The sequence below is a fragment of the Macrotis lagotis genome, chromosome 3, assembly GCF_037893015.1.
Source record: "Macrotis lagotis isolate mMagLag1 chromosome 3, bilby.v1.9.chrom.fasta, whole genome shotgun sequence".
Classification (NCBI taxonomy): domain Eukaryota; kingdom Metazoa; phylum Chordata; class Mammalia; order Peramelemorphia; family Peramelidae; genus Macrotis; species Macrotis lagotis.
The window spans coordinates 158,576,491-158,588,737 of record NC_133660.1 but is presented as its reverse complement, the minus strand read 5'-3'; the positions used below and the strand labels follow the sequence as shown (position 1 = coordinate 158,588,737).

The following is a 12,247-nucleotide window of genomic DNA, read 5'->3' as shown; positions in this document are numbered from 1 at the left end:
CCCAACATTCCAGAGAATTCTGTTATTCTTCCTCAAGATATCAGTGCTGTCTAGGAATGACCATTTTCTTGCTCTAAGAAGGTTTCTGGGGTCCTGAAACTTCCATTATTGGTCATTTCCCTCTTCTTTATTGTTGTATTTTATTCATTTCAGTCATGTCCTTTATGTCATTCAGTTATTTTTGACCTCATTCAGGTTTTCTTGACAAACATATTAAAGTAGTTTGTCACTTCCTTCTGCAATTCATTTTTACAGATGAGGACCTGAGACAAAAAGTGACATGACCAGGATCATTCAGTCAGCAAGTGTCTGAGGTCAGATTTGAGCTCAGGAAGATGAGTCTCCTTATTCCAAGTTTTGTGCTCTATTCACTATGCAAGCTAGCTGCCCTGTCATCTTGTAGAGTGAGAGATTATACTGCTTGTCTCCAAAGTTTGAGCCAGAAACTTAGAATCCAAACAAATGTGTGGGTCTTCAACAATGCCTCTTATATTCACTTCTTGGCACATGTATGCAAGAGTCTGTGAATAGCAATGCCTATCAGATAACTGGTCCTATTTCCATTACTGTCCTCATAGCTTATATCCAAGATATAGTCAGATCAGTCATCTTCACTAACAGCCCACTATTTTCCACCCAAGTAATAGGCAAGCTATTAGTTGAAAAAGCAAGGAACCCTGAGAGAGAGAGAGAGAGAGAGAGAGAGAGAGAGAGAGAGAGAGAGAGAGAGAGAGAGAGAGAGAGAGAGAGAGAAGATGGTATTTGTCATACAAATCAAACCATTAGAATGACCTTAATCATTATCTACACTTGGACCTAGATAGATGCAGCCTGAAATCATGAGCCCAAAAGTCTTGGGAATAATAGTGCTCTTAGAGATCTCTGGTCCTTTTTTCATTTCAACCCTCATGTCTATCATTTAGGGAGTAATCCACTGTTAAAATATGGCCTGGCAAGCACTTCTACTGTCCCTACTTCATTAGAAGTCATAGCTACCTAATATCTGGGAAAGAAGCAACTCAATAACAAAGTCCATATCTACTAAGTGTCAGACATTATGTTGACATATAATGAGGTTTGCTTCATCCTACTATAAAGGTACAAATAAGAAAAAGAGACAGTGCCTATCCTCAAGAAGCTAACAATCTAATGGGGGAATGCCACACTCAATAGGAAGTTGAAAAGTGTGAGAGGAGCAAAGGGACTCAAGGTGATATTAAATCTGGGGATTTGGTGATCCATGGAGTGAATCCATGCAAGCAGAAGTGCTGATAGAGAATGGAGCTACCAGGAAAGTTGTGAATCATATATAAAGGAAGCCTTTAGGAAGAGTTTAGGGCTCCACTCAACAGCCTTCCAATAAGAGAAAAGAGGCAACTGAGAATGAGTTGGGATCTATTCTTCATGGTGATAAGATTTTAGGTAATCAATTTATCTTGAGTGACGATGGATTATTTTTCTGTGGACAGAAGTCCACACCATTCCATGTCTGGAAATTAACTGCCTCCAGTGGAAGTGGCTATACAAAGGAAGTTAAGTTTTTAAAATTATCTTTATTAATTGTCCATATTCACATTAACAAGATCTTTCTTAAAATGACTGGTTTTGCAACTGACTCCCTTGTTTATAGTTCAAGAAAAAGAATACAATATTTCACCAAGTATAAGATGCTCTGATGTATATGATACATCTTAATTTGGGGGCCAGAAATATGAAAAATATATTACATAAAGTTATTGAACTCGTTTTATTCATTATGAAATTCAAGGACATTTTGCTGATGGCTTTCAGGCATTTTTTGTCCAAGTCTGTTCCATGGACGCATGCTTTTTCCATTCCATGAATGTAAAGCACCAATTGTATCCTCCTTTGAAATCAGTCACTTCATTTTCATCAGCATTCTTCTTGCCTCATGCTGAACCATCTTTGTGGACACAGAAATTCCAATGGCCCTTTGCTCTTCAATCCATCTCTTCAATTCCTTCTCTACCTCAGGCCAATTTTCCTGACTTACCTCTTCTGGCCTTCTTCTGCTGTGGTGTTTTCAGTAGAGTTTCTTCTTACCATAGTCTTGGATAGTTTTCTCAGTTTAAGGAGACCAAACTGGCATTCAGTAGCATGACTTCCATTCCCTTTTGTAAACTGAATCACTTTGAACTTGAATTCAGCACTGGACAAACCTCTTGTCTAAGTCATTTCTGTGCACAACATGGCAAAACATAACCTAATATACTAGTAATAAATGTGAAACAATGAGCACAAAAGCAATAAGTATGGAAAAGCAGGAAATGCAAATAAAAAATTCTAAAACCACTGTATAAGATGCTCCCAGTTTTTAGTCCCCAAATTTCTGAAAAAGGGTGCGTCATACATGGGGAATATGGTATAGTAACTACTTAAGATAAAGATTTCAGAAATATGGACTAAAAATAATGTAATTAGTTGCTTATGTTATAACTATTTTAATAGAATTTAATAAGATCATATCACTAATTCAATTTTTTAACATTAGGGTTTACACATTTCTAAGATTTGAAATCTTGGAATTATGTATTTTAATAGCATTGTTAATTTGAAATGAACAGAGAAATGAAGCTTAGAATTCATAAAGAATATGGAAAACATTGAGATGCAGATATAAGCTATACTTTCATCCAAATCTGGAATACACTTCCTCTATCTCTGATCCTTAAACTTTCAATTTTTCTTCAAATCTCAACTAAAGTGACACCTTCAATATCAGGGGTATGAAACCTCAAGCTGGCATAACATATTGGTCTGGCATTGCCAAGACAACCTCCAGTAAGGACTCAAAATCTAGTAGCTTTTTGGGGATGAATTAATTAAATGTTTGACCAAATATTACCTATGAATAATGTTTAAACGTTCAAATGGCCCTTGACGGAAAAATTATCCCCCACCCTTATTCTTCACAAAGTATTTCATGATTTCCCCAGTTGTACATTGACCTAATTTATTTCATAATTATTTTGTTTATAGTTTATTTCCTTTCCTGTATGAATATAATATTTTTGAAAAAGACTTGTAATTTTTTTCTTTGAATCTCCAATATCTAGCACATAATCTAGTTTCTCAATAAAATATTCTTTTGTGTATAACTTTAGGAATATTTTTGATATTAAGATTCATATATATGTGTGTGTCTGTGTGTGTGCTAAAGGTGCAAAGATGACCTTCACATTTTCTTCTGTTATTAATAAAATGTCTTATTTTATAAATTTTTAGGAAATGATTATTCTTTAAATGAAAGTATTCATACATAAAACATGGTTGTAGTCTTTGAGGATGACTATAGCAATATTTTGAAAACACGGCTTGTAAACTTCAGCATAAATGACTTCAGATTTTCTTAGTATTAACTTAAATTTATTATTAAAGGGTCATCTGAATTTTAAATGAAAAAAAAATGGCAAATATTAATACCTGGAAACTAAATTTCATGGAAAATATAGAACTGTTATAATTTTCTTTGCATTATACACCCACACACACACACACACACACACACACACACACACACACACACACACACACATATATATATATATATATATATATAAATATATATTCCATGATTCAAATTTCTAATGACAAGAATCATTTCAAAGGAGGTGAATGGTGAATGGGGAAAGGATATGAATAGCTGTAAGGAAAAAAGAAAATGTCAATGCTCATATAAATTTCTCCAAATAAACATAAAATTCTCTAAATCACTAAAAATTCTAGATATGTAAATTAAAAGCATTTAGTGTTTCTACGTGATAGTTTTCTAATTAATAAATATGAGGTCATGAGAATAAATCAAAAAGGGAAAATGCTTTTAAAAAGTCATTTCCTGATGAGTTTATATATACTCTAGGAATTCCCTTACAATTTTCCTCATTCCACTACTTCAAACAATATTAAATAATATTAGCAATTTAAAACCTGTTTATGTGATCTAGGACATTTGAAGAATTATCATCATGTGAATATTTTACATTCCATTTAAAGGAATAAAGGATTTGTTATATATAATTTGGAAGAACCTCCAAACTTTTGATTATTTGTTCATTATATTTACTGAATCATACCATTGCTTCTTAACCTCTGGGTATACTTAAAAGACTAAGGAAATATTTCATCATTACTCCTTTGAATCTAATACACAAGATATTTTTAAAATGCATATAAAAATGATAGAACATGATGTGAAGGGTGCACTTAAAACTATAATTTGTTCTTTTACATAGATAACCAATAGTTAAACTATCAATTTCCCATTCCCTTTCAACTTTGAGTAGAGAACTTCAGCATTTATATGATTAAATTATCTGGTTGCTTCCCTAAGAACAAGATTGTATGTCTTTAGGCTTAAGCTTTAGAATAAAATTACCTGAAATGTAGGGTTAAATATTTATATCTATCTATCTATCTATCTATCTATCTATCTATCTATCTATCTATCTATCTATATCTATATCTATATCTATATTTATATATACATGTGTGTATATTAATGAATAGCTGAGTATATAATGGTATGTATATCTAATTCTAATATTGCATAATATTTTATAGCTTAGCACACTTTTCAAGAAAAAAGAATTAGGGAGACTTGATATTTTCTGACATTTCAATCACTGTGGTTTCAAACACATTTTTTTCATAATGCTTAAAACAAAAGAATTTTACAGACATAGCGGATGTATATGAAAATGAAAACAATCACAAGAAAATTCTTTCTTTTTGGTCTATATTTCTTTCCTATTTCAAATCAGGAAGGCCTAAATCAAAAACAAGCAATTAGTCAAAAACAAATAAACAAACTGACAAACTACATCATTGCAATGTTGTGTTCATTAAATTAAAAAAATTGTGTATTTTGGTAATCTTTTTTTAAAAAAGATATTTGCATTAGAAACTAGTGGCCTAATTTAGGAAGGATTTGCTGTTTTGCAGTTTACATAAATCATAAACTAATTTGTGCATTTCTAGTTATGCTGTTAAAACTCATTTCAAGAATATTGAGAAGACATTTAACTTACAAGCATTAAGCATTTGAATGGGTGTCTTTGGAGAATGGTAGAGAATGAAAATGAAAAGTAGATGCTATTTTGGTTTATACATATATTGTTTTTCTCCCTGTTTTAAGTAACGTTTTTAGAATTGTAACAGCACAAATTCAATATGCCCAGAATTATCATGTTTATTTAGCTATTAATTAATTTATTCATTCATTTTTTTGCTTTTGAATTGCCCCAGTAGTTTGATTGTACTAAGTCAATTATTCATTATTTAGCAAGCATTTATTAAATTCCTATAAATACAACGTGTGGTGAAGGGTACCTGAGGATAAGATAAATAAGAATTAACACCTGATCTCAAGAATTTCATTCTCTATTAGAGGTGCTGCATCTTCTGGTGCTATTCTTTTTTGAGTTGAATTAACTATTTATAAAATGGGAATTATTCAAAGTCCCTTCTACCTTCACTAAATATGAATAGATTGTGATTAAAGCCAAATTTATAGTAGTGGAGTCAAATTTGGTGCATTAGGAATTATAATTAATCTGACATTTTACTATTGCATCTTAATATATGTTCATTATCTCAATTTACCATTAAAATAACCTTAAGTAAAGGATAGTGCCAGTTCATTTTGTAGTACTTTGAATGGTCAATTAATTTACCATCAGAAAATGTGTAATTTTATTGGTATAAGTTGATACATCTCCATCTGCTTCCATCCCTAAAAACCATGGGATTTTTCCCTCTGACCTGCAATTATAATCTCTTATATATGTTATATAGTTATTTTAGAATGTGAGTTGATTGAGAGTAGAGACTATCATGCTTTTTATTTGCAGACCTGGAACTCTGAACTTAGTAAGCACTTAAAAAAATTCATTCCTTCATGAAGAAGATAAAGCTTAAATTTATTGAAGGATTAACCCAGGCTCACCTAGCTGATAAATGATATAACTGGCATCCAAATATTAGTCTTTTGACTCCTAACCTATTGTTATTTCACCACACAACATGAACTCTGAAAAATAGGAAGAAATGCTTCTTCGAATTTTTTGGAAATGTTGATTCTGACACTTTAGGAATGTTCCAGTTTGCTACCTAATGCCATATCAAATATTTTTATCATGTCTTATGTGATCATAAGTCTTCAGGCTTATACTTTATATTATGAAAGGAACTGAAATAAAGTACTAAAGTGTTCTGTGGGTATAATTTACTGTGTATTGTCAATAGTGTGCATATAGTTCAATTGATGCCACATATTCCATTTTTGAGAGCAAATTGAGCTGATACACTGAACCCCCTAACAGAGGGGGCCCTAGTTTTTGCTTCTAATCCAATTTCCTATTGCTTTATTGAAATAGACCTGAATTAATTTGAAATAAAATATTAACTTCCCAGTCATGATCAATTAAACAGTCCTCACTCTTGCAACTATATGATATCAAAACAATTAGCTGAAAATGAAATGTGAAAAAATAGTTAGTTGCTTTGATCTTATAATGCTAAGTATCTTTCTTGACTACTGCACCTTTCACTGTTTCCCTCACTGAAACTGAACAGGAATAAGGTTCAAAATTAGAATCTATAGGAAAAAAAAGGAGTGACCATTTTGGTATGTAGTTTAAGAAATTTCAATTTCTATCATATTATATCCATATGGATAGATAGATAGATAGATAGATAGATAGATAGATATGTGCACATAGATTATATATATATATATTATATATATATATATATATATATATAATATATATATATATATATAGTTGCATAGGGATATGGTCTATTCCTTTTCCTCTTTGAATTGCTTTAAAAACTTAAGTTTAGGGATGGCTAAGTGGCACAGTGGGTAGAGCACCGGCCCTGGAATCAGGAGTACCTGAGTTCAAATCCGGCCTCAGACACTTAATAATTACCTGCTGTGGATATGAAGAATAGCAAACTTTCAGAAGGTTTAGACTATAATTAGTAAAGCAATTTATTCATATTTGTAAGACATATATATGTATGTATATATACACATTCTTTGTATTTACCTAATAATATATTCATATATATGTGTGTGTGCATGCATGTGTGAGTGTGTATGTTTGTGTGTACATGTGAAAGAGAGAGATAGACTAGAAAGTCATCCGAGGCGGAAGAAAATGACAGGGGAACAAAGAACAACCTTCTGGAGAAGGCTATATTTGAAGTGACTTTCTAAAATATACTGGGAAATTAGGACATTAAAGTGAGAAGGTGAGCATTCCGGGTGTATGGGAAATACAAATAGGAAGTATAAATTCAAAAAGTTAGAGAATTTAGCTTCATCTATGAAGAACCGAAAGTGGATTATTATAGTTGAATTGTAAAATTCTGGGAGCACACTAAACATAAATGGACTGAAAAGAGGAAGAGGTAAAATTATGAAGAGCTTTAAATGTCAAACAAAAGACTTTAGATTTTGTCATGAAGGTAAGAAGGAGTCATTGAAGTTTAATGAATGTGTGACTTGAAATGGTTGTACCTATGCTTTAGAAAAATATCTTTTGAAAATGTGAAGGAAGACTTAGAATGTGATGTCTGAAGGTAGGAAAAATTTTATATCTCATCTATGTGTATTTGCACACATACATAAATACATATGTCTATATACTTATACACATATACACACATATATTACATGATGTTGTGAAGATAAAAATGACAAAGCTTGAAATAATTGGATATGTGGTATGGATAAAAGTGAAGTGAGGATAATGAAACAATCGATTCAGTGTCTGATGACTCAGGAGGAGTTTGGTGTCCTCAAAATTATTAGGGAAGTTGACCTAATCTTGCATTGTTTTTCCTCAGATCTTAAATAGATCTCTCAAATAAATTCCTGATAATTAGTATTTGATAGGTATCCTTAGAGTTATTGCTCAATAACTATTCTATAATCCTTTCCTTCTGTGGATCTTATGTTGACTTTGATTATTGCACACAAACACACACACACACACACACACACACACACACACACACACACATATATATGTGTTTTCTGGAATGTTCTATATTTTTGTCAAAAACTATGGAAGAATGAATTTATTGTGTATGGTTATGTTTCATACCACTTGGATTTATGTTGTCAAACTCAAATAGTGAAATTTAAGAATCTCATCTGAAATTACCTTTACTAAGATCTGATTCTTCATTCCGCCCCTCTCTAATTTTTTTTTAGTTTTTTGCAAGGCAAATGGGGTTAAGTGGCTTGCCCAAGGCCACACAGCTAGGTAATTATTAAGTGTCTGAGACCAGATTTGAACCCAGGTACTCCTGACTCCAGGGCCGGGGCTTTATCCACTATGCTACCTAGCTGCCCCTTTCCAATCTAATTTAAAAAAAAATTAAGTTTTTAAAAAATTTAGTAGCTTCTAATTTAGTAACTATTCAATTTTATTTCATTTTTCAGCTACTTTAGACTTTGGAGTTGTTTGTTTTTATAGTAGTTTTATTCAGTTTAGAAATAGGATATATTTCTAATATAGAAAATCAATATGAAGTCCCAATGATATTATATTATAGCGGTGCATGCTTAAATTTTCCTTGCATTTAGTCCATTTTATGACTATGTGTTTAGCCTCCTTTTATTGTCATTGTCATCTGCATCAATGTATTTTGAACAAGTGAAATATAGCTATTTCCATTTTTTTTTTTACTATTCTCGCCTTCTTTGCTACCAGAATGTATAGGAATATCAGTCCTTCACCTTATACCTCATGTAAAACTGATCATCATAATGGTTTTATTGGGAACCAGTCACTATTCCTATGTAACCAATTATTTTGTTCTTATATTCATGGGAGAAGTTTCATCACACTGTCTAGTATATTAAACCAATTTGTAGTTAAATCTGCTTGCCCATACTTTCAGTGTTTCTGCCAGGCCCTCAGAACTAACTTTGGGCATCCTAAGTCCTTGGTTGGCATTCTTTCTTTTACCATTCTCTTTTCTTCATACAACATGGATAATACCTTGTCTTCTGAGGGGATTGTTACTGTTGATGACTGGACCTGTGGTATAGTTATTGTTGGGAATTCCCAGTGAGCAACTTCTCTATCAGCGAAGTGACTCTATTTTATTTATGCTCTAAGGGGGTTTGCTATTTTAGTTGTCATTCTTGTGTTTTATTAAGTATCAAGTTAAATCTACAATTAAAATGCAGACCCTAAGAGAATATTTTACTTTAATATAAAATTATATCCTTGCTATTCTACTTAACTTTGCATATAGGTTTTCCTGAAAGTCCATAGTAAGTTATGGCAAAACCTGTTAATGATAAGTACAATGTTGTGTCATTTAGATATAGTTAGAAAAATAGACTGCTTAGTCATGATTGTAAAAGCTACAGGAAGAAAAATCCTATCCCAGAGCTTCTTCTTGGCTTGATTCCACATTCATATTCGGGATCAGAAACTTCAGTGATCTTTGGCCTGTTACTATAATTCCCAGCACTCAAGAGGAGAGTATATAAATCTTGCAGGTTCATGTTCACAAAGCCAAACATGGTGGTCATAAATCTAGAATCAAAAGGGTAGGGGAAACTGGCATACTGTAAATTCATTTATCATAATACTCTTTTCATTTCATTCAAAATTTATCTGATAATAATTTCCTAACCATCCTGCAAAATTTGTCTAATATGTTACTTATTCTGGGATCCACAGTAGGACTCTTCACACTTGGAATTTGTCATTTATAAAACAGCAATTCAAGAAACATTGACTATTATATAAATGCAAAATGAAGTAACCATATCACATTATCTATATAAATATATGTACAATGAATATAATGTATTTTATGATTTATTATAAAATATAAAATATAAATATCTATATAAATCATCTCCCCAAGGACCTTCTTATGAATATCTTAAATTCCAGATGTGTCCTTCCAAGTCCATAGAATCACTTTAAGTACAGAGTAAGTTCTTATTCAAATTTGTGGACAATGTCTTCTTTGTCCTTTCCCCATAAAAACAATAGAAAAAAAAATCTGGTCTTGAATACTTAAATAAAATGTATATCTATGAGTTTCAAGAGATCAAACTAATGTTCTTAATATATGTACAAACAAGATTAAATGGGAGAAAGGGGTAATGAGAAGAGAGAAAAAGAGAGGAAAGAGAAAGAGAAAAGAAAAAGAGACCAGAAAGGGAAAAAGAAAAAGAAGAGAAGGAATTATTCAATATCCTCTTCTTTTTCCTTTAGGGCACTAAGTATGGCCTGTCTCTTTTGGGAGATGACATGCATAATCTATTCTTCTTACATTTTTTGATCAATGTAACCACTGGCTGCTGAACTCTTTTCAGACTGACATACTGAAGAAGGGAAGACTACTGGTAAGTCATGTAAGTTTTATGAAATGCATTCTAAATATTTCCTTGAGCTACCATAGGCAATGGAAGAGTATCCATCCATCCAGGTGACATATTCTGATACTTTAGTGACAGAGTCAAATCAGAAGATGCTGTGCAATTTGAAAAAAAAAAGAATTATTTTTTTTAAAGAAAGGAAAAGGAACTTTTGACTTAATGCTTGATTGGGCTGTATGTGAGATTGGGATGCATTTATGGGGTGGCTGTTTATCCTTGTGTCCATGGCATTCAAAATTCCTTATGGAAACTGGGATTTGGAAGAATGAGAAGGAATGGGTGTTTAGTTGTTAAGGAGGATGAAGAATTTTTGATAGGAGAATAAGGAAACTAGACCATGGTTTTTCTTAAGATCAATAGGAAACCAAGGGGGAAAAAGGTCCTATTTGATTTTTCTGCCACCTCTATACATCTATTTGGACTATTCAGATACTTTGCTTTTTCACTTAACAACTTATTATGTTTACTTTTATTTAAGTGCAGATGCTTATGAGGTTTGGTTACTTAAAGCAGAGCTTGTTTGGCAATGACTTCAGGGACAAAAAAAATAGTTTAAAAATCAGTTTCAGTGCTTGAACTTAGTAAAACTATACTAATGATTATTAAACTTACAAGGATTTCAGCTTTTGGAAGCAAGGCCTGGGTTCACTCTAACAAATCATAGATGAATTTTCACTCCATTATAGAAAAAGTCTTGTTTTTGAAATAGGCGGAATATATAGGTGAGTATATCTTTGTATACAGAGCCTCCCAAATGGAGGTGAATCCTTTGATATTAAGAGTCATAAAGGCCGCCACGGCCCTCTGCCTGCCACCCCAGACCCCTGTGACCGCCCACCCCTGGGGAGAGGGAGCTGGTCCCCAAGAGCAGCCAAGATGCCCAAGAGGAAGGTCAGCTACGCAGAAGGGGATGTAAGGGAGGAGCCCAAGAGGAGGTCGGCTAGATTGTCAGCTAAACCAGCCCTTGCAAAGGTGGAACCAAAGCCCAAAAAGACAGCTAGGAAGGCTAAATCTGAGGACAAAATAGTTCACACAAAAGGGAAAAAAGGAGCAAAAGGAAAACAAGCAGAAGCTATCAACCAAGAAGAGAATAAAGATGATTTGCCTGCAGAAAAATGGAGAAACTAAAAATGAAAAGGTTCCAGCCTCTGATTCAGCAGGAGAGTAAGAAACCAAATCTGAATAACATCTTATAAAAATCTTAACAATTGTCCCTGTAACATCCCTTCTTGTACAATTTAGAGGAATATTTTTTATCAGCTATTTTGTAAATGCCAGTTTTTTACTAGCTCTCTAGAAACACATTTTTAAGAAGGAGGAAGTCCCACCTCATCACATTAATTTTTTAAAACATTTAAATTGGGGTGGCTAGGTGGCATAGTGGATAAAGTACCGGCCCTGGAGTCAGGAGTACCTGGGTTCAAATGTGGTCTCAGACACTTAATAATTACCTAGCTGTGTGGCCTTGGGTAAGCCACTTAACCCCGTTTTTCCTTGCAAAAAAAAAAAAATTTAAATCAGTGAAGCCAATCTAAAGTGGCTTTATTTAGAGTCCTATTTAAAAAAGTGAGATCATGTGCTGATTGTCAGTTTGGTTTTTTGTTTCTTTGTTTCAATACAACCAGAAATTAATAGTCTGTTGATTAGGAAGGTGTTTCATGTCTTGTGCATAGACTTAACATTCCATAGGCAGTCCTTACATCAAATTAAATGAAGCAGAGATAGTAATTTGGAGTTGTGACCATGAATTTTAAAGATCTTATTTTGATTAATCTGTATCCATCTTGTCTTTCAGTACAATTGTTT

The 12,247-nt window shown here is 32.7% G+C and overlaps 1 pseudogene; it reads left to right on the top strand.

Moving 5' to 3' along the window:
• The first annotated feature begins 11,317 nt into the window (after positions 1-11,317).
• On the top strand, positions 11,318-11,627 carry LOC141516289 (non-histone chromosomal protein HMG-14 pseudogene; annotated as a pseudogene).
• Positions 11,628-12,247: the final 620 nt, after the last annotated feature.